This window comes from Triturus cristatus, chromosome 7 (assembly GCF_964204655.1).
Source record: "Triturus cristatus chromosome 7, aTriCri1.1, whole genome shotgun sequence".
NCBI classification, from domain to species: domain Eukaryota; kingdom Metazoa; phylum Chordata; class Amphibia; order Caudata; family Salamandridae; genus Triturus; species Triturus cristatus.
Window position 1 is genome coordinate 330,610,401 of NC_140590.1, and position 11,435 is coordinate 330,621,835.

The following is an 11,435-nucleotide window of genomic DNA, read 5'->3' on the forward strand; positions in this document are numbered from 1 at the left end:
TAAAGTCTGGTTTGTATTCCTCTAGTCTTAAGAGCCAGAGCTGGAGGCCGCTCCTTTCGTACTCTTGCGGCTAAACTTTGGAACTCGCTACCAGTCTCTATCAGATGGATCCAGAATCATCTTGCATTTCGTAAAGCCATAAAGACATGGCTCTTCCCGGCGTAACCCTTTCTCTCCTTGCTTAGTCTCAAGTCTCTATTCGAGCTGTGACGCCCCGTTGCTGGGGCAGCCACGCGCATTACAAATCTGATAATAATAATAATGTGATAGGGTATATTCTATGTTTCGGAATATGTTCTGTAATAAGGCATATTGAATGTTTCAGTGGATGGTATATGTGTGTGTGTGCTGTGTGTGTGTGTGTGTGTGTGTGTGTGTATACATATATATATATAGATATATATATATATTTCACCAAAGTCCAAACGAGAACGCAGATTTACAGCCAAGCCTATGAATAAGGAGCGGGATCTCCAAAACCGGTCAGGCGGCAGAATATCAGGAGGATTAATGCCGGTTTCCCATGAATAAAGAGATCGGAGGAATCACGATTGCTGTTGAGTGCGTTCTCGTTTGGACTTTGGTATGTATATATATATATATATCTATATCTATATATATATATATATATATATATATATATATATATATATATATATATATATATAGATAGATAGATAGATAGATAGATAGATATATGTATATGTATATATCATTGGAAATATTGTATACTTCAGTTAATATTATGCAGATGCAGTGGGGGGTATTGTATGTTTGATAGCAAATCATACCTTGGAGGACATTGTATGAATGCTGTTTGTCAAAGGTTATTGAGTATTTCAGAGTGTATTATGCATATGTATATTTTCCTTCTACTGCAGTACATTTTAGTTACTTAGGTGTGTATATAATGTGGCGGAGAGAGAAAGATATTGCTTTTCCGATTGTTGATACAGTACATAACACATTGGAAGATATTGTACAATCAATGATGTAGTATATGTTGTGGTCCAATTTTGTAGAAAGCGTTAGAAGCAAATTTGGTGCCACTAATTATGCATTGCGATTACTTCTGTGGCCCTACTATGTCTGCTAATAACCAGCTAAAACTGATTAGAACTAAGGGTGGAAATTTTGGCTTTTCAATAGCTTAGCATCTTCCACAGTATACATGGATCATGTATAAAACAGCACAAAATTGTTAAATTAAAATTCCTATTGTGTATAGCAACCCCATAACTGGTCCATTGGATGATAAATATGGGTGCCGACCGCTAGGGTGCCAGGGTGCTCAGGCGTCCCAGATTTTCACCAATATAATACATGTCCCGGATTTGTTTTAGGATTGACTGAATGGAGAGAGGCACAATTCATGTGTTGCAGTGCAAACAAAGGTAGCAGCCAGCAGCAGAAAGCAGTTTAATTAACAAAGATATTGTAGTTGAAAGTGGCATTTAATTATTTTGGTGCCATATTGTCTATGTTATAAAGCGCCGTTAGTTAAGTCATTCTATGCCCCACTATTGATGCAAACTTGTTGCCCTACTGCTATGTTTGTAGAATAACTGATTAGAGGTAGCGGATAGATTGTTATGGAAGTGATCCGCTACTCCCAGTGGATAGGAGAATCTTAGATTAGGTTTTATAAAGCACTCTAACACCTGCATGGCTCTTGGTGCTGTATTAAAGCACAGCAAAACAGGTATTACTGGTAAAAGACAGAGAAATTAAGGAAACTGAAATGTTTTAAGGGTTTACTTAAACATTATGTGAATAAAGATGGGTTGGCTCTTCTGTGGAAGAAGGTTCCAAAGGCGTGGAGCCTGAATGGAAAATACAAAGCTATTGAGGGGGCCGCGACAGAACTGGGGAACAATGGAAGAGGTAGAAGCAGTAGTGCAAAGATGTCTAGTGGAAGTATATTTCATATAGAAAGCGATGTACAATAAAGAGTTATCTAAGCAATGCTACGCCGTTTTGCACAAAGAGCCAGTGAAGCTCATGCAAGATGGAAAACACAGAGGAGTCGTGGAGGGCCTGTCACTAATCTAGCTGCCTGATTTTGTGCTACCTGGAGTTTAGTAAGAAGTAGCTTTTTCATTTCCAGATACAAGCTGTAACAGTAGTTCAGGTGAACTCCAATTACAGGAGATATACACAGATGTTTGCAATCAAAGGTAAGAAAATGTAATAGAGCGCCAAAGCATCATAGACGAAAATAACGCAATTATATTACTGCTATTTGGCAGTCCATCTGGAGTAGATGTATCAAATTTGATTGCAAGGGTTTTGATGCAACTTGCCACTGAAGGGCATGGCCAAAAGTCCAGAGGCGAGCAGATAAGTTGCCGTGAGAGCTGCTTACCACCAACAATCATGATTTCACTCTTGTCTTTGTTAAACTTCAACCAGTGGGTATTAATTCACGTGTAAAAGCTACACGACAGTATAACAGTAAAACATCTTGAGGGGTGTTGCTAAGTCTCAGCAAGATCTATCATTGGCAAAAATGTAGATTTTAACGCCAATGGCACCATGCAGCTAAATGTCTCATAAAGATATTAAAAAGATAGTTTTATAGTATTTCCATGTGAAACACCACAAGCAATCTTGACAGGGAGAGCACAATTGTGTCAGAACACCTGGTGTAACCTATCTGATAGAAAACACACAAATATGATATCTTGAATTCCAATAGCCAAAAGCCGTTCAATAAAAATGTGGTGACCCACAGTGTCAAACACCAAGGACAGAGCAAGAAGAAGCGGAGCGCTACAAAGTCCCTTGGCAGCTTATAGATGCAGATCATCCACAACAGCCAGTAAAGGCTAGTTCCAAGCTGTGTTTGGGACGAAATCCGATTTGAGAGACATCCAAGATGGAATTAGTCTCAAGGTATTGACATAAAAGCTTTCCAATACAAGATTCTAACATTTTAGCAGCAGCTGGAAGAAGCGTGAAAACTTAGTTGGATGGTGATAATGGATCAAGCAGTATCAGATTTTGTTAGAAGAGGAATAACAATGCATTTTGGCCGGTCTTTATTGTATTAGAAAATAGAAAAAAAATTAATGTATACGGGAGTAAATACTGTGAGAACATGGCGCCATCGTAAGCGAGAAGCTGTAACGTTTGTATGAATGTGGTTTATTGTTGATGGAAATCTTCATAAAAATATATTTTAAAATATGCCTTTTGTAAAGGAATCTAGAAACATTCCAGGTTTAAGTGAATTATTCAGAATGTCGAGCAAAGCAGGGGTAAGGAATTTCTTCAGGGCAGAGAGAAATTTAGGTGGGGCACAGTCAAGCAGAGAGCTAGATAAGCAGTGATCTCGAAGATACAATGCTGAGTTTAGATCTAGAAATGAAAAAAGAAGACCAAGATGGGGTGATAGTTAAGGTGCGGAGCCTAATCACCCATAGTAAAACCAGCGCCTCACAGGGTCATAAGGTTGCCATAGGTTGACTCTTCAGGTCATCCGGACACCATTTTTCTAGTCCTGGGGCCGCTTTATACATGCGGCGTATTTTCCTTCATTGCGCTGGGAGCACCTTTTAAAAGGTGCGCCTAGCGCAATAAAGAAAATGCGCTGTATTAGGATGAATGTGCTGCTCTGAGGGCAGCTGCGAACTTGCGCTGCCCTGGGGGCAGCGCTTCTGTGTGAAAAATGGAGTGGCTGCTTTGAAGCTGCTCTATTTTTTCAGTGCACTTTTAAAATGGATTAGAGATTTCCTTGCAGGTTTGTGCAGTCAGTGACTACACCCACCTGCCAGGGGATGTCTTGGGGGTCCATAGGACTCCCTTTTCTCCCTCTAGAGGGCTGCTCTTAGGGGCTGCACTGGCAGTGCGCCTCCTGAGAGCTACTTTGCCTCTGTGACCGCGTCTGTAATAGAGGCAAAGGGATTCCCTCAATTGCATGGGGAGCACCCCCATGCAAATGAGGGACTGCCCCCTTAAGATTTATATTCTGTTATACCAGAGTGCCCGGGTGGGTGCACAAAGTGGGCGCAAGCGCCCGTTGCGCCCCCAGGGCACTTTATGTAATATGCCCCCAGGTCTTTCATTTGAGAAATGTATGCGTTCTAGGAGATGGACTCTTGGATTGCCTCTGTTGGACCAACTGTACTAATAATAATGGTTTGTAACACAAAACGTTTGCTGGAAATGAGGTATACTGAAGTTGTAATCCCACAGAGACCGGGCTACTTCGAGCCTCCAAAATAACTTTTTAATAATGATAATTGCAGATGACGTAACATATATCCAATATTAATTAATCCAATTTAATCTGCTTAAAGTATCTTTGCACTGACCGCTGCATGTCTGGAAATGGAGGTGAAGAACAATATAGTCAAATTAAAATACTAAGCTATTTATTAACACTGTGCTATAGCCTGTCATCATTATGTTTGCCAATTCGGCAACAAGGATGTGTGCATTGCAGTCAATATCTGTGTTTCTTAGATTGTTTTAGAAGTCTATCAAATATGGTAGATGTTCTTGAATTGGCAGTGCTCCTCCTCCTCAATAAAACTCACTTCATTTTATTACCAGTAGTAAATCTACACCTGCTGCCTAGGAGAGTTCATTCACAGGCTAGGAACTTTAAGTGTCCCCTTTGAAAATGCACTTTATTGGTCTGTTGGCACTACCACTGGTTTCAACAGCATTTCTGGCCGTGTGAGTGTGGTCTTAAAGTGACAACATTGTTCATTCCTCTTACATTGGTTCAGTGTATGACATAGGGTTTCAGGCTGCAAGCCTCTGGTACTATTGCTAATTGAAACCACCCAGAAATATTTGCCTCAGCCTTGGTTAAGTATGAATGATGTGTGCATAAACTGAGGGTAACACATTTCTTCTATTTGGCAATATTACAAAAAACAAATATTGTGTATTTTTAGCAGAGATTAAATGTTTTTATTTGTATGTTGGGAGAGAAGCATATTATAAAAACAGTTGAGAGCCCATGATATGTTATGTAACCAAACTCATTCGCAATTCAAATGGTGCTATGGTATTTTTCTTTCTTTATAAATTGTATTGTTTCTAAAAATGTTTCATTTTGGTTTTCTATGGTATTAACAAGCTGTGTTTTTTTCCTAATCTCTGCTGCCAATGTCTAAACTTTGCTTAGTGATTAATAAACATTCTTCTGCTGAGAGCATTGAGTCCTGGTGTTCATCTTAATTCTATATGTTATAGCCGGCTGTTAGGATAAAGCAGGCAAAAGAGGAAGAGGAAATACCGTTCTCTCTAAGTAGTGACCCCTGCAAGATCAATACTTACAAGTTGCAAAAGCTGCACACCTAATAACATCACTTGCAATGAGGGCCAAGTGATTAAATCGCGACTGGCGAACCACCTCATATTTGAAATGGGACCTCATAAGAGCTCTTAGAAAGAAGTTGGCACACATGCAGATACCAGCACTATTAACAGCGTTGCCTATTACATCACTTTGCACAAAGTAATTTGGAATCCTAGGAAGTAAAAAAATAAATAATAATAATTACACTTCATATGAGCACTGCTGGATCTGTTTAGTTTACCTTCTTATTTTAATGGTTGTCAGCTTACTGTTGCTTACTAAGTCCCACTGGTCTTTTCAATTAATATAATGTGTTCTGTCATGCTGGATGATGGTATAAAAGATGATCTGGCTTCCCAGGAAATAAATGAATGGAGGTAGGCAATGTCTTCTTAAAAGCAGCCCTGACATAGGGATGTTTGTTGACTTCGAGCACACGTCCTGTGTTAAAGCAGTTCCCCACGTCTGGTCTCTTCACTGCTGGCAGGCAGCAGGTGCTACACCCCGTTGACTCATATACAACATAACAAATCTCACAGGAGTCGCCAATAAGACAAAAGGCATAAGCACATCTGCTTCTTATTAAGAGAAGGGCCCATTTCACCTGCCACTTTGCTACTTTCGCTAGCTCAGAGCAGGCAAAATCAAATTTGTGGCACTACTTTTATGGAGCATGTGTCTGCTTTTTACTGACCAAATTCCAACCGCAACCCTTTTGCGTCCCTTGGAGCTCTTCTGCTAGCTATCACCAGTGTGAAGAAGACTTGATTGTAGGTGTGCACATTCCATGTCATACACCTGTGGAATTAACTTCCACCCCACATCAGGCATAATTCTATTATTTTCTCTTTTTAAGAGATTTGAAGTCCGTCTTATCTTGACCTCGTCTCCTTGAGCTCATAGAAAGTAATTGATTCAGGTTGATCCAAAAATATTTGCATTGTTGAATGCCAAAATCTGGACACCCTGTAGATGCTGTAAACGGTCCCAATCATATTTGTATGCAATTCGAGAACATTGATTGCATAAGGTGGGATCCTGTACAAAGAATCAATACTACTGACAACTTTCTCAATCCAACAGTGTTGTATATAATTAATGTAATTTTGGGAATATGAAGTTAAGCTGGTCATGTGAAATCCTCGAAATTATGCCTATATGCCACTTTGCGTAATTGCACTGCTTTTAGTGGCAAAATTATAGGGCGTGACTGCAGGAACAAGAAAGACGAGAGTGGCTGTTCATACATCGCATAAATACATGTACTTTTGCATATTTTTTTTACCATTTTACATAACTGTGCGAAAGCAAATTACATGAGTTGCGCACACTCCTAATTACAAGGCAATAACTGTTGCTAAATTTGTGAGGGGAAAGGTACTTTGTCCATTATAGTTCACCTTCAGTTTTGTTCAAGGAGAAGATTTTGAATCTCAGTTTGTCAAATGTATGCTGACATTAGTAGCCGTGTTATATTACGGTATAGTGTTTATAAAGCGCGTAGCTGCTCCAAGAATGCAGTTTCCCAGTGCTGGACCTAGAGGGTGGTAGTACTGGAAAGGCTGAATGACCGAGGGAAGAAAACAGACAAAATCCTAGATGGAAAAAAGCCATGTCTTCAGGGTTTTTCTAAAATGCGGGTGATTCTCAGTGTTCCTGATGAAAAGGGGCAGTGAGTTCAAGAGAACAGGGGCCATGGCAAGAAAAGAGCAGCTTCCCGCTCTCGCTCTCCTACCTTGAGGGACAATGGCCAAATTGAGATTAGCTGAGCATATGGAGCGGAGAGATGGTAAGAAAATATAAGATTGGGGTCCCCCGGGAGTGCAGAATTTCATGAGCGACACACAAGGTCTTAAAGTGAATGCGCTTATCCACTGGGAGCCAACGCAATTTATGAAAAAGACCAGAAACGGAGCAAACTTTTGGAAGGGAGAAAAGCAGCATGCCCGCAGCATTTTGGGCCAGTTGGAGTCTTCTACTAACTGACTTGTTTGTTCCCAAATAAAGGATATTACAGTAGTCTAACCATGACAGGATTACTTTCTGAATGATAGTTTGTCGGGTGCTCGGGTTGAAAAGAAAGAGGAAGGGTTTGAGGCTTCTCAGGAGCCCAAAGCTGGTGCATGAAACTGTTTTGCCTTGAGCCTCGAAGGCCAGGGTGTTGTGATTGAAGACACCTAGGGTCAGATTTACAATAAACTAACACAGCGCGGTGGGGGCGTGGCTTGGACGCTGAAAATGGCGGTTGCATGAGCCTGTAGCTCCATGCTGGCCCGCAATTACCCTGATATCCTGGCGACAGACGGGCCCGAATACTAAGCTAGGTTTAACCACAGGACAACAGAGAGAACCCGGAGACAGTTGTTGGGTCCCCCACTGCCTGGGGGTGCCGATGCGTTGATAGTTGGGCGATCGCCGACACGGCTTGATCACCTCCAAGATGACGGCATAGACCTTTTGACCCGCAGGGAGATCGAAGGGCCTGGAATCCCTGAGTAAGCTACTGCTTTGGAGCAGCGCAGAGAGTGCCCGTGTGAAGATTGGCCGCCGGCGTGGGTAGAGATCCTGGGGCTCTGCCGAGAGGCCCCGTAACCCACCAGTGGCGAGAATTATATGCAGAGAACCTGTGCAGGAGCTGACCGTTGAGTGGTGAGGCCCTGCGGTGAGGAGTCGGGACTACACGCTGGGTCCTGACGGGTGGCCCTGGGAATCAGAGGAACCCGGTGTGGGTTGCGAGTTCTCCCACTGGTTGCGAGACCGGTGATGCGAGGGCTTAATGAGCGGCGACCTGCCCTGAGCATCACAAGAGGTTGGCACATCCCTTGCAGCCCGCCCTGGTGATCGAGAGGGCTTAAGACTGCTGATCGCCATGGCGGCCCTTGGGAGGACTGGTCGCCTCTAACAGAAGTGGGAACGAGGCTGGGAGAACTTTTATGAGAGGCACCCGTTGGGAGGTGAAGCCCCACGATCCAGACTGCGGTAAGGAGTCCGGCGGTGCACCAAAGCCTGGATCAGAGACAAGAGCAAACTCGGCACAGATCAGTGGGACAAAGTAGATAGGTGTTGGCAGCAGGCCCCAAGAGGCTGAAGAGAGCGGGGGACCCCTCTTGAAATTACCTCACAGCTCGGAGGAGGATAAGTTCCCAGGGAGGTGGTGCAGGCCTATTGGAGTGCTCTGGCCGCGGCCTGTGGTGGACCTGGCAGGGTGCACCTACATGCTGAGGATGCCCTGGCTGTGGGAGAACCTGTGGGGGTTGACCCGGCACTGGGACAGCGCCGAGTAGCTGTGGACATCCCTAGTTGACTGCACATAGGCTGAGACCCTCAGATAGGGTCAGACAAAGACGTGACTAGCGGTGAAGAGCAACATATGCCCCGAGTAGCATAAATCATGCAAGTGTCTCGGTCAGTGGGGCCCATGTGAGTGACACTGAAATTATAACTCTCTGGGGAGGACTGCTAAAGGAACTGGCCTGCAGCTGAGCTTTCTTAAAACTGGATATCCAACTACTGATTTAGCACCACAAGAGGGCAATCACGATGTCACGTCTGAACACTTGGGAGCGCTGTATGTAGAACCTGGGCAGAAACACACTAGAGGCAAGCGCCTGGGTAGTGGGGGAAGTAACTGCAGCATACCACACACTGGGAGGTGAACCGAGGCAATAACTTCTAAAGGCACCCCTGCATAGTAGGGCCGTGCTTATGACCTCTCTGCTGAAATGGGCAAACCAAGAGCAAAGCAAACAGGGGCCACCAAGGACCTCGAAGAAACCTCACAAGAAAAACTTGGATGATCCAGTGCAGCAGCAACTAACAAAAATCCTAGAGGCCATTGCGGATACCAAGGCCACCCTGCACCAGGACATTAGTACAGTGTCGCGGGGCTGGGCCTACTCAGAGAGGAACACAAAAAATTGGCCGAGAGAGTGAAAACCACGCAGTCCACAATAACAGATCTCGAACCGGCACAACAGTCTTTGGCATCACAGGTAGGGAACCTCGCAGATGGAGTCCGCATCCTGGAGTGGAGAGCGGAGGATGCTGAAGGTCGAAATAGGAGAAACAATATCAGGGTTCTTGGCCTGCCCAAAGGAGCAGAGGGCAATGATATGGTGTCCTTTCTGGAACAATGGCTTCGAACTGTGGTGGCCCCTGAGGGCTTGTCAACCTTTCATACCCTTGAGAGAGCGCACCGTGTGCCGGCCAGACCGCCGGCTCCTGGCTGACCCCCGCGCCCGGTGGTGGCCAGACTCCTCGACTTTAGAGACAGGGACACTCTCCTACATAAGGCCCGAATGGAGGGGCCATACACTGTAGACAACAGTAGAGTTTCCATCTTCCCTGAGTACACACTGGACGTCCAGAGAAAGCAAGCCTCTTTTCTGAAGGTCAAGAAAGTGTTGAGAGAAGAGGGCCTCCAGTACTCTTTGATCTTCCCTGCCCACTTATATATACTCCTTGATTGAAAAGCACATTTGTGCGAAGACCCAAAGGCTGCACGGGAGTGGGTAGAAACATATAGAACCGGAGTCCCCAATCTGCGCATTCAAGTACGACGGCGCCCATGAATCGAGAGCCCAGGAAGAGAACCAAAAGACGATCCAGATGGGATGCCCCAAAGCGACTGACCTCCTCACAAACTGAAAGAGAGAGAGCGGAGGCACTGCAGGCAGTAGCGGTAGATGTGCAGGGCAGGAAGTCTCCCCTGGAGATAGGGTCTCGCTCCTAGAGGGAAATGGAGGGGGATCGACTCAGACTCTTCCCACAGTGGCAGTGTAACTTTGTTGGTGGTGACTCCTAAAACATTGGACGAGATTATTTGACTTTGAGGTGGGATAGTGTTTTTTGTGGGCCCCTGGGGAAGCGGGAGGGCCCTAGATGTCTGCTTGGGACCTGATCTGCCCTAAACTGGCCCGGGCCGGTGCGCCATGGGCAGTTCACGCATCTTAGTTTACATTTCTGTCTCTGTCGCCCCCTGTTGAGACCCATACCTGATTAGGGTTGGGCCTCAATTTGTGCTTGATGTTCTAAATGCAGTTTGGGTGGTTGCCCGTTGTCGGACTGCCCTGGGCCAGGGAGTTGTTCAACAAAGGGGTTGTTATGTTAGTTTATTCTTTGATGTTCGCAGAATAGAGTGGTTAAACAAGACTGCAAACATGACACATACACATAATGCAATAAGGTTTTTAATCTGGAATATACAAGGGATGGGATCCATGGCCAAACGCCACAATATTTATTCCTACTTAAAGCGCAGGGATATACTTATAGCCCTCCTTCAGGAGACTCATTTAACCAGGGATGAAGCTGGAAAACTCCTTAAAAGTTGGAGAGGTCAGGTATACACAATGCCTTTTGCGGCCTTTTTATGGGGGGTATTAATTTGGATAAGACCTGAAGTCCCCTTTGATCTTGCACATGCACTGATAGATGCTGAGGAAAGGTATGTAATCCTGACAAGTAGACTGGCGGGTCGAGAGATAACGTTAGGCAACATTTATGCACCCAACCAGGACCAGGTCACTTATCTGACCTACCTTTCAGCCCAGATAGCTACATATATGAGCGGGCAAGTAATTGTGTTGCAGATATCATGGTTGACCGCTCCCACCCACCACTACTGGGGGCACAACCACACCGCAAAGCTGCGGGATTTTGGGACTGGATCCATCAATTGGGGCTAAAGAATACCTGGAGAAGGCAACACGACAGACACAGGGAATATTCTTTCTTCTCATTGATCCACCAAGTACACACCTGACTTGATACGTTCTCTGTACCCCGACTCTTAGTGGTTCTATTGCATACACTGAGTATTTGGGGCATAACCTGTCTGATCACAGCCATCTATTGCGGATTCACCAACCTGTAGGGAGACGACCTCTGATCCCTTCCTAGAGGCTCAATCCATTGGCTCTGGAGGATAGCCCTTATTGGTCATCCTTGACTGCTCTCATTGAGTCTTTCGCACAAATGCTCACATTGCATCCTTGGCCCTGCTGAAATGGGAGGCCTTCAAGGTAGTGGTACGGGGCCACTGTACGGGGCAGTCGATTAGGGCACAACAAGCAATACGAAAGGAAATTCTAGACGTGGAGGGAAAACTGTGCCAGTTAGA